General features: G+C 27.4%; 1 pseudogene; it reads left to right on the top strand.

The window, feature by feature from the left end:
• Nucleotides 1–2092: 2092 nt before the first annotated feature.
• On the top strand, nt 2093–13021 carry LOC129300115 (beta-glucosidase 46-like; annotated as a pseudogene).
• The last annotated feature ends 218 nt before the right edge of the window (nt 13022–13239 follow it).

Here is a 13239-nt window from a genome sequence, read left to right as displayed (position 1 = left end):
CAACTAATGGTCAATATTTTGTTTTTGTTAATTTAGAGCAACATTGCACTGCTTTAAAAAAATATCGAGTAATATTGCATCTTTAATATTTAAAATACTAATTAAACACCTTTGAAAAAAATTCCGAGGGCAAATTTATGCATTAATCTTAGTTTTTCTCTAAATAATTTGAAATACTAGTAGAGAGAGAGGAGGAGTTTTACAATAGTAGATCTCATTTGACATGTGAAATCTATCAAACTCTCGTTCCTTGTGTATATGTCTTTGCTACATCCTAGATAACTTTACAAAATTTTTCAATCCCCTCACGTAATGAGAGTTTCATATAGCACGTTAACATGTAAAATTATTCGATTTAATCAAACAATTATTAGATATTTTATCGTATTTAAAAGTATTAAATTTCAAATTTTTAAGGGAGACAATGAAGAGGAGTCCAATCATAAAAGATGTTTTGAATTTTTGGAAGGACATATATTATAATAATTTTTAAGTGTTGATGAAATTCAATAATTGTAATTAGCATACTCATTTAGCGGGTGGATTTAATTTAAGCTATTCTCTGATCCAAATTTCCAGCGCTTTCAATCACAAAGATTTCCTTTCATGGTGACATATTGTTGCATTAGGGTTCTTTATGCACCGTCAATTAATTTCTGTAAGAGGACTTTTATTTTATTCTTCAAGTCCTTTAAATTAAATCACGTCCGTCCAGAATCCCACCGTCCATGTTGTCGAGTAAGTCAACTTCCCTCACAATCATTGTTTGTTTGGCAATGGTGTAGGATTTATTGCACTAGTGAATCAGCCCTTTCCAAAAATGTAGCAATCAACTAGTTTCCAATCCCTTGTCTTACGTAACTTTCCAGAATTGTTTGCATATCATTTTTTTTTATGATTTATTCCCACAAAATAAAATCTTCTTTGCATTCCTCTGTTTGTGGCCTAAGTTAATTTAGCTCTAAAAATTCATAATTATTTAAATTAATAATATGACAAAATTCATTATTATAATTTGCTTTGATAATAAACTTTAAAAATTATAACAACTGACACTAGTGTTCCGAAATTATAAATATTACAGATTACAGATGATTTTTTCTTTTCAACAATTTCTGATGTATTCAGTCCACTAGCTAGTTAAAATTCATCTATGAAATCAAAATCACTTTTAAGACCATGTGATTGTGGCCAGTTAAAATTGTAATGAGGACCCAATGTAATATTTTAGATAATAATCAATGTCATGAATATGGCCATATCAATATTTTGTGACGTCACTATCAAATACAAAATATTTATCAATTAACATAATTTTACAAGTTAATATTAATATGGCTTGTTCATTAGATTTCGTGTAATATATATGAGACCTACTTAGTAAATATATTATCATCAGTTAATTTTATTATCATCAGTTAATATATATGAGACCTACTTAGTAAATATATTATCAACATTATTAATGCAAAATATAAAATCTATAAGTCATAAGGGACGGATCGAGGAACTAATAATTAAATGGGGGATTAAATTGAAAATTAAATATGAAATGGGGGCTAAAATCTACTTTAAAGTTTTTAGAAGTAAAAACCCCATTTCCACCCCCCAATTATATTTTTGAATTAAAAGGCAAGTATTAACTGCTTGAGATTAAAAGTGATATTAAACCTACGATCTCTCATTTATATAGGAAATTGATATGTTATTAGACTATAAGATTATTAGTAATTCTCACTAAATCATTGAATTATGAGGGGCAACACACCTCCTTGCCTCTATTTGGATTTGTTTGAAGGTGATCTGTTCATATAATTCTGTAATACTTGCACAAATAGTATAATTTAAATAATGACTCTTTAATTTGCCAAACATTTGGGCAAGATTAGTCTTTGTTGTCCGCAGAATATACTTTCTATGTTTCAAAAAAGTAATATCATTGTATCTAATTTTTTTCTTCTTATTCTCCTAAATTCAAATTTGAAATTTTGTCTCCAAGCCAATTGGTCCTTGTGAATCGACGAATACATGCCAAATTTGAGTATGACAGAAAATGTCCTCATTATATCAGCCTATCATGGTTATTGCGATCCTTCTCTTCTCTCACTCATAGTTAACTCACAGAAGAAGTAAACACGCACAAGAGCGCACACACACACACACACACAGAGGGAGAGAGAATCATAAGAACACTAACTATGAAGTTTCCAGCATCATCTCTGCTTCGTTCTCCCTTCTCCTTGAGCTTATTTTTGTCAGCTTTCATGGGAGTAATTTACAGTACAAGTGATGATACTCTGTTCATGAACCAGAATTCAGAATCATCTCCTTTTCCCAGTAACTTCCTCTTTGGAACTGCATCTTCCTCTTACCAGGTTCATCTTCATACATTACAATTTAAAGATATATATATGAATGGAATTAAGGAGTTTGATTTGATCATCATCATTTGTATCTTGTTTTGCAGATTGAAGGAGCTTTCTTGAGTGATGGTAAGGGACTGAGTAACTGGGATGTTTTCACTCATAAACCAGGTTCTGTTTCTTCATGAACTTTCCAATATAATAAGCTTAGCTTTGAGCTTGAGGTCCTCACTCCTCACACCCAGAAAGCTAATAAGAAACTATAATGAAGGAGAGCAATATTGTTCTACTTTTTCCAGGCAACATAATGGACGGAACAAATGGAGATATTGCTGTTGATGATTATCATCGTTATCAGGTATCAATATTATACCAAGTTTCTCTTTTCGGCAATATCAATCAATTTAGGAGTCATAGATTCCAATGAGTACAATGTTTTATCACTTTAAAAATACTTTTTAGTCCTTAAAACTTTTTTCAATTATTAATTTAGTTGTTTAATTTTGATTTAGAAATTTTTTAACTTGTAACAGTTTAGTCCGTATAATTTTTTTAACTTGGTGTAATTCGATACCTATAATTATTTATTTTAATAAATCATAAAAATTTGATTGTACTTAGTTAAGATTCATAAATTAAATTTGTAATTAAAAAACTTTAGAGTGTAAAAGTTATATTATCTCTTCATTCCGTGTTTAATATATAGTTTAAGGATTGCTTGATTTTTCATATCAACTTGAACATGCATGGATTTTTTTTTTATTTTTTAAAACAATTTTAAATGCATTAACCAGATGTCAGAATATAGTTAAATGGAAGGGTGTGTTTGGTATGGAAGTTTGTAATTTACCATGTAGAACTTGTGGCAAACTAAAACCAAGTTATACTTTTTTCAAGAAATTACTTTTTTTTTTGGCCAAATTTTCAAGAAATTACTTAACATTGTTTTGGGTTGGGTGAGAATTAATTATGTGTGTGGGGAAATAGCTGCAGCTATATATTGACAGTAAGATGGAAAACCTAAAACTCATGATATGTTACCTAACTCCGGGAAATTAACTATTAATGAATTTATAAAAAAAATTAAAAATTTAATTTTTTATACCAAAAAATATTTTTTAAAGAAAATATCGCTTAAAAAATAATTATACCAAACATAAAATTTTATAATCTCTAAATGGGAAAAAAATTTTCATAGGGAAATACAGTTTTAAAGTGTGAAGCTAATGAAATGGTTGTAAAATAAAAATAAAAATAACATAATGACTAAAAATATGAAAAAAAATGTGAACAGTTAAAATTAAATTTAAATTATTAGAATAAAATTATATAATGAAATGCACGCAATTAATCAAGAATCTGCACCAAAGGAAAAGCACTTATGATTTGTAATAATGATGATTTGTAAAGTGAATGAGAGGGATTGAATGGACACGGGGGCAGCCCCACCGGTTATTTTCTTCAACGACTTGTTTTGCTTTTTGTCGCCTCTGCAGGATTATTAATTAAAGTGTCCCCCAAATAATTCATTCGTAACAAATCACTACCCCTCACACATTAAGTATTTTTGACCTTTTTCATATATTACTTCTAAAAATAATTACTCGCTCATGTGACATGTCCTTATTATAAAGTGTATTTTAGGATTTTTTTTGTCCATAATATAAAATGAAGTGTAATATAATATTTACTTTTTTTGGGTAACAATATAAAGTGAAATATTTTCGAATAGTTGGATGCTTTTATCCCTAACCTTGTCTACCTTTAATATGTACGTAACTACATTTTAGTAGGATAAAATCATTTTTTTTACTTTTAAAAATGTGATAACATTTTCTTGATATGTGCGAAATATTGAAAATACCTAATGGCAAAGTTAGCTTAGTTTGTATTTATTTCAAACATTATTTAATCTTGAACCATACTCCTTTTTTCATTTTTATTTATAAAAAAAATATCAATTTTAGTCTTTTTTTTTTATATAAGCAAAATTATATTTTTTAATTGGCATTTATTGTAAAATTTTTAAATTATCCTTTATAATTTCATCATTTATATTCATAAAAAATAATTAATGAAGACTTAATTAATACAATTAATAAAAGGTATGGTAATCTAATTTTTTATTTTTAAATATAATTAATATAATTAATTAATTTTTTTAAATGTGTGATACAGTTTTTTTTATAAATAAAAATAGAGGAAATATGTTAATGAGTTAGGTGACGTACTTTCCATGATGGATTAACTCAAAAAGAATATTCTTTTAATCACAAAGTTAACTGCATACATATTATATGAGTAATGACATGTATAAAACTAAAATATCTTTCACCAAGTGCATCTTTGATCCTATAATTTTATAAAAAATTTTAATTTAATCCCTTAATTTTATAAAGTATCTTTTCAATTTTTTAATACTAATTTTATTAGTTTTAAATGATTATTTTTTATCTCAATCATTATTATTTTTTTAAAAAATAAATTTAATATGTCAATATGTGAGAATATTTTGTCAATATTTAAAAATTTAATGTAACAATTTTTTTTGTTCATAAAAAGAAGGTGTTAGAGTTAAATGATTAAAAATGCATTATACACAATTAAGAAACTATAATGAAATTTTGTATAAAGTTAAAGATTGAAAGTGCACTTTAGCCATAGCTTTCATTTTAATATTAGTTTTTTTTGGCACTCAAAGCTCTATGTAATAACCTAGATATTAAAATTTTAGACAAGGCACCTTTAGAGTGTAGAACCTTATTGAGAATGAACTTGACTTAATTACTGTCGTTCGTGTGATTTTCATGGCCTTTTTGATATTTCTTAAATCCCATGTATTGCATGTAGCTTCTCCATATTAGCCTACTGAATGTTCAATCTATTTAATAGATACTCCTTTATCTTTATATATAAACATTTTTAAAAAAATTAATTTTGTCTCTAAATATAAAGATGACCATAATATTTTTAAATAATTAGATAATTTTATTCTTATATTAAAAATAAAATAAATTATTAATTATATATTTTTCCTACCACCCATCATAATATTAATAATGATATTATTAAGAGTAAAATAAAAAATTATTGTATTTTTATATGAGTTTAATTAAATAAAATTTTTTATTAAATATGAGATTAAATTAAAAATATTTTATATATAAAAATAGGGAGAGTATATAATCATAGATATAGATATATTGATGGATCATATTTTTGTGAAATTCTTACTTTAAACAAATGACTATATGATAGAACAGTTGAAAGTGGGGCCAACTTATTTATCCCAGTTTTTTAGGACAAGACTTTGATAATTACTTAATTGGCTCCAAAATCAAAAAAGATAGGGAGATACCGACCCCCACCTAATTGATTTTGAAAGTCTGAGCTGGTCCCCCCCTCTAAAAGTCTGTCTATGATGTAATTTACTAGTTTGGTTGTTGTTCTCTCACTCTCTTTTTTAATTTTAAAAATTGTTTTACAAATTAGTTTTTAAATTTATTTTTCAAAACAAAATAAAAAATTCATTTGTGTTATTAAAAAATAATTTTAAAATTAAAAAATTAGTCAATAATAATGGCCACGAGCTGTTAATGGCAGTGGTTTGTGATAATTATTAATTAAAATAATTATAATTTTCAATAATCAAACGTAATATTTTAAAAATAAAAAATAAACACAGTTTGAATATATTTATTTTTTTGTTTTTAAAAGTAAAAAATGAGAACAGTTTTAAAAGTAATTAGATTAAAAAAAACTCATCTAAACAAGTTTTTTATTTTTTTTGTTTTTAAAAATAGAAACCCATTAACCAAACATGCCTTTAGATTTTTTCGAGGATTAGAGTTCAACTATTTCATGTGATAATGCTTTCGTTACATGATTACTAGAATTGAAGTTTGAATTATTAAATTTTAGGATATTTTTATTAGAATTTAAATTTTTTAAAGTTGAGATTGATGGATTTATAAATGTTTTTTTAAACTACATTAGCAAAACAATTAATGACATTTTTTTTTTCTAAGGTTTTCAAGCACCAAATGATTGAACTTGATGTTGAAGTTTCCATGTCACCATTTATTGTTAATGATTTCATGCACAGCCTACACACTACGCTTTACACACGGCTGTGTTCTCCTTTGTGTGTGTGTGACAGAGAGAGGGAGAGGGAGTTGAATACGCAAGCTGTAACAATCATGTGAAAGTTGATTCAATAATAAAAGGAAATAAAGTTCTTAGAATTTTTTTGAGGATTAAAGTTCGACTATTTCATGTGATAATGCCTTCCTCACATGATTACTGGGATTGAAGTTTAAATTATTAAATTTTAGGATAGTTTTATTAGGATTTAAATCCTTTGAAATTGAGAGATGAATTTACATGAAAGTTTATTTTTTTAATATTTCGCTCATTTTATTATTTTTATAAAATATAAAATTTAAATCCTTTTTATTGTATTCTATTTTTTCTTATCTTTTGAAAAATTTTAAGGGAAAATGGAAAATAAATCTCTCTAAAATAAAAAATTTTTTGGCATGACCTTTAAAATAAATAAACAGCAAAATAATATCATGGAATGAGATTATTACTCTAAAATTCTTAAGTATTTATTTGTTATAATTTTTTGTGAAATTACATTTGTAACCCTCTACAAGATAATGGAAAGTATAGTACTGTTAAAACCTAAACTAAATTTTTAATAACAAATGTAAAGTTATTAATATAGAAAACATATTTATTATTGCATTGACTAAATTGATGAATTTATGATCAACTATTGTTAATACTTAAATTGAAGTTATTTATCACTAAGATGATGTTGTTAATATAAGAAGCATGCATGTTATTGCACACCCAAACTTACGATTACACTTCTTATATTAACAACTTTATTTTTGTTATTAACAATTTCAGTTTAGAGTTCAACAATTATATATTTTTTATTTTGATGAGAATTAAAAAAGTAATTTGGTAAAAAAATTTACGTCAAATTAGTCCACAGGGACTTCCAAGTATATCATTGTATTTATTTATTATCTATCTATTTCAATGTGATTTATTTTTCATTCTTCTAAATTTCAATTTGGACTTTATATAATTTATATGCTATACTTGAATTTACAAATTTTATAATGTAACAATTTTTTTTAAAAAAAAATACACATGGATTTATGAGTCAACCCTAAACCAATTCAGGTGGGGGAAAAAAAACCCTATGCCAATATAATACGGGCAAGGCTTCATCAATATATTAATCTTATTATATGGTCTTTGTAACCATTTCATACAAATTAATTAGTAAGAAATTTAGTTAAAGTTAGACAGCGTTATTAAAAATTAATGATTTAAACCATTTGTAAAGGTGCGTGATGATAACAATCATAGTGTCCTTCTAAAAATCATATTATAATAATAAGGGGACAGTAATAAATACTATTTTGTCTGTTATGCTTATATGTTATTCATGAAGGCTTTGGTCCAAAAAAAAAAAAAAAACTCATGCAGACTGATTGCTAATCCCTGTTTTTTCTGTTGAATTTGCCTTGGTGGTGGACAAGCAGGAGGATGTGGATCTTATGGAGTACATTGGAGTAAACAGTTATCGCTTTTCACTGTCATGGGCCAGAATTTTACCCAGCAAGTTTTCCATTTTCTTCACATCTAATTTACCAACCTATTTAACTAAATCTCAATTTTTACTTAAAGAAAAAAAATCTTTTTACATGCATTTCAACTAATGATTCTTACTCTCTTTCCAGAGGGAAGATTTGGCAAGGTGAACAAAGAAGGCCTTGATTATTATGATCGCCTCATCAATGCCATTCTTAGAAAAGGTATTTGTCATGCATAGATTCGACTAAGAAAGGATGAACAAACCCACCTAATAGGATTGTGGATCCACTAGATAAGTGTGGCGGGCCATCATGTGGGTTTGGTAGATAAAATAACCATAGCATTAAAAATTATATCAACCTGATCAATTGAATCAACAAATAATTGAATCTGTACTTTAATTATGTCAATAAAATATTTTATTTATGACTAGTCTAAACACGATTTTGATCATTAGTCCTTGAACAGGTTAATGAATGGTTCAATTTTTAATACTTTAAAAATAATGTGTGGTTGTATGCAGGAATAGAGCCGCTTGTGACATTAACACACTTTGACATACCTCAGGAGCTTGAAGACATATACAAAGGATGGCTGAGTCCTAAAATAGAGTGAGATAAAAGCTTCTCATAGTACCCTGCTAATGCTAAACTTGGAACATTATAAAGAAGATTAAGGATGTGCGTGTGTGTGTTGGTGGTTGAATGATAGGGAGGAATTCAAGTACTATGCAGAAACATGCTTTAAGAAGTTTGGGGACAGAGTGAAGAAGTGGGTAACGTTGAACGAGCCGAACGTGGCAGTGATAAATGGATACAGAAGAGGGATTTGGCCTCCTTCAAGTTGCTCTGCTTCCTTTGGCAATTGCAGCCATGGCGATTCTGAGAAGGACCCTTTTCTTGCTGCCCACAACCTTATCTTGTCCCATGTCTCTGTTGTTCACCTTTACAGATCCAAATATGAGGTAATTACTTTGGAATCTGATTTGGACCGTTCTCAATTATTCATGTCCTTTAAAATAAAAAAGCCACATAATTAAAACATGATATATGGACATGTCTAGCCAGCTGTTATAGGTTAGATCAATTCAATTGTGTAAGCTAAACATATCAAAGACATTCTTAGGTACATGTGAGGTTGTCGTTAATAATAATAATCTTATATAGCAGGGATTCATATTAGTTTGAATAGGAGGTAATAACCCCAAGTTTTTAAGGATATTAGGCAATGGAATCAAAAAATAATTTGAATAAGTTAAAGTGAACTTGAGCTAGAAAAAAAAAATATAAATGCATAAAGGTATGCTTCACTTTCTAATTATCTTTAGATAATGTATTGACAAAATTGTACATGGGAACTAAATAGGTGAAATATTTAAATGGAAGGACTAAATTAAACATCAAAAGTTCTAAAAGGCGCATTGCTAACTACAATAATTGAGCTATAAGAATTAACAATACATATTCTTGAAGATCTCTTAAAAATCAATTACAGAGTTTAGAATCTTCAAGAAATTTCAAGGTATAGTCATTCTTTCATATTCATTTGATTCTTGCCACAATTTTACCATTGGAGGGATCCAAATCTCTCCCTCCCTCCCTCTATCATCACTTTTTCTTGCATAATGAGAAACAACATGTGAATGATTAATTTAACTGTTAGTGAAATAAATCTGGTTGAACTTCAAGTAGTCTACAGTTAAATGTCTACAACTTGGGAGTCAAATAAAAGTTTATTTATATTTAATAATTACTAATAAAAATAAAGACTAAAAATATGAACTGATGTAAATCTATACATACAGCTTAAGAAATGAATATAATGCAATCCAAAAAATAAATAAATAACTACATATATATAAATAAAGTGCTCTAATTAAATGTATTGGCTGGCAACTCAGAAAAAGCAAGGAGGAAAAATTGGAATTGTGATGCATGCTATATGGTTTGAACCCTTTAGCAACTCCTCAGAAGACAAGTTAGCAGCTGAGAGAGCTCAATCATTTTTCTTGAATTGGTAAATTTCATAGCCACCGTTTTACTTAGTTCTCTGTTTTAATTAACACTCTTATATTTCTTAAATTAAAGCAGAATTATGACTGATAATATTTAATTCTAGCTCCCGTTATGGATAAATTATTTTTTTATTACCGTTAATGCATGAATAACGCAGGTTCTTGGACCCAATTATATTCGGGAAATATCCAACAGAAATGCAAGAAATTATAGGCCATGATCTGCCAAAATTTTCGAAGCAAGAAGTGGAAAAAACTCAAGAAAAATGGAATAGATTTCATTGGGGTGAATCATTACACAAGCTATTATGCAAAAGATTGCATGTTTTCTGAGTGTGAGCCAGGTTTAGGAGCTTCAAAACTGAAGGTTTTGCCCTTTATGCTCATCATAGGAATGGCATCCTCCTTGGAGGTAAGGTATGAAAATCTCCATCCCTCTCACTATGCCAATCCAAAAAGTTTACACTACAAGGCCTTGCTTGGTATATAGGTGTGAATTTTGAAAAATTAAGAATGAAGTTATGATTGGGATTAGGACTGAGGTTGAGGCTTTAAAAATATATTTAATATTGAGTAATATTGGAATAAATTTTTTTCATGACCAAAACAATCATTATAATCACAAGTAATTGAAATAAGATAAGATGTCATGACGTTATAAGATAGACAGATTAAGGATAGGAAAAAAAAAAGGAAACACACGGAAAATATAAAAAATTAAAATAAAAAAGAATGGATTTATGTCTTAGTCAAATTTAGAGTCAAGAAACTAATTTTTGGAAATAGAAAATGAGTTTACCAATTCATAGAGTAGAATCATAATTAAATTAAAATATAATAGATTTGTGAAAATATGGGATAAAAAGCAAGTGACTTAAGAAGTAATGCTAATAAATATTGGAGGCAATCAATATACATGCACACACACTTAAATATTTCTTTTAAAGAAAACTTTGATGCATGTAGGCCTTCTCACATATTATATCATTTTCATGTCTTATCTATACTTAAACTTTTTTTTTTTTTGAAATATGTCTTATCCTAACCTAACATTTTGCAAATCAAAGTACGTAATTATTATCAGTATATGTAAATTATGCAGACTTCAGTTGATTGGCTGTATGTTCATCCACAAGGAATGGAAAAGATGGTTACATATATAAAGGAGAGGTACAATAATCTACCAATGTTCATCACAGAAAATGGTGAGTGCATTGAAATCAATCTTTTTATACAAATTATAGTCTCATCAATTAATCAAATAATAAAAAAAATTACAAATTACAAATCAATTGTTTTTGTCCCAACATTAAACACCAAAATGCGGTTGTAAATAGAGTCAAGATTTCATAATTAGAAATGAGGCTCACCATTCAAGTATTATTTTTCCTATTTCTCTCTAAATGCACACTCTTGATTTATTTTATAAATTTAAATGATCCGAGCCAAAATATAATATCTGTGATGGAATTAATATCAGTTTATCATTATATATTTGTTCATATAATCATGCTCATGGGGTTCTTTTCTTAATGTGTTGTAGGATATGGAGACATGGAAGCTCCCAACTCTACCACAACAGACATAATCAATGATGTGGAAAGAGTGAGCTACTTGAGCGGTTACTTGAATTCCTTGGCCACAGCCATAAGGTATTGTTACAATTATACGTTAAATTCTTCTAGGACATTTTCTAACAGTTAGCATGGATGTAAAATATATGATACTTCGCAAATAACTCAATAACATAAAATTATTGTTTTCTACAAATGCCTTATTAATTGTATAAGAAAGAAATTAAGGTAATCTTTAGATGGGTGAATTTGGATTTTAATTTTAGATTTCAAATCTCATATTTAACATTCATGTATTTTAAATCCTTTGTTTGAACAGTTTAAAAAATTTTAAATGAATAAGAGAGATATATTGGTATTCAAAATGAAAATAAAAAATTAAAAGAAATAAATTTATCTTTATTTTTCAATCAAAAAAAGGCGAAAATGAGAGATAAGAAAAGATATGAGAGTTATAAAAAGTATTAATAGTGAAAATACAAAAAAAATGACATGTTTAAAGTAATTTAATTTCAAATAACTAGTGTATAAAAGAATTTTAAATTATAAAGAAAATATAATTCAAATCTATAAATTTTGTGTATTCGAATGAGGGATTTGATTCAAATTCAATCCCCATTAATCCAAACACACTATAAAGGTAATTAAGATAGATTATTAATTTTAAATGGAGAGTAATTTAGAAAGTAGTGATACTTTTTATCATTTTAATGATACACACTATTTTTTACTATAGCACTAAACATCAGGTCAACTTAGCCAACTAAACTGGTAAACCTTGAATAAGTTTTTTTGATCAATTTAATAAAATATTTTATTTATGAAAAGTTTAATTATGGTTCGATTATATGTAGTTTTAACAATTAATTTTTGAATAAGTGTTTTAACTAGTTGAATAGTCAATTCGATTTTCATTACTTGTTTTTAACTACTTTTCACGGCCTCTGTGAAGCAATTAAAATCGTCATGTATTCTAGAAGTATTAATAGTATATTTGTTATGATAGAGTTATTATGTAATTTTTTTTTGTTTATTTTCTTTTGCTAATTATAATATTGAATGTAAAAATTGTGAAATTAATAAACGAGCAGGAAAGGAGCAGATGTGAGAGGGTATTTTGTGTGGTCATTGTTAGACAACTTTGAGTGGCTCTATGGATGCAGTGTAAGGTTTGGGCTTCATCATGTGGATTATAGGTCTCTCAATAGAACCACAAGACTCTCTGCATTGTGGTACAAACACTTCATTGCTCACCATCTTCCTCCCAAACCTCCAACACTTTTCATTCTTTAACTTTGACTTAATTTGCCTCCACGTTGTTCATTGTTTCAATAATGTTTGGGCCCATTGTATAACTCTTCATTGAGAATTTGAGATCAATGGTCTTGTAATTAATTAGCTATTGTTTAATTATTGGATTGTCAAATCTACTATCTCTAGAGTTTTAATCTTTTCTCCAATTTTTTTCTCAATATGTTATTTAATTGTCATCTCATTTCATTTTACCTTTCCTCTATTACTCAGTAATGGAGGGTCATGACCTTTCAAATTTCAATTTTTTTTAATATTATATATGTTTTTTAAATCTCGACTTCTCATATCTAAACTTGGTCATACTTTTATTGTTATTGATTTGTTTTTTGAATGAAGTTTTACTTTTGCTTAAAGGAAA

The sequence above is a fragment of the Prosopis cineraria genome, unplaced genomic scaffold, assembly GCF_029017545.1.
Source record: "Prosopis cineraria cultivar Desert tree isolate PC_DT_omini unplaced genomic scaffold, ASM2901754v1 PC1436, whole genome shotgun sequence".
NCBI classification, from domain to species: Eukaryota; Viridiplantae; Streptophyta; class Magnoliopsida; order Fabales; family Fabaceae; genus Prosopis; species Prosopis cineraria.
Note: the sequence above shows the minus strand (reverse complement) of the source record. Positions and strands in the feature narration are given on the sequence as shown.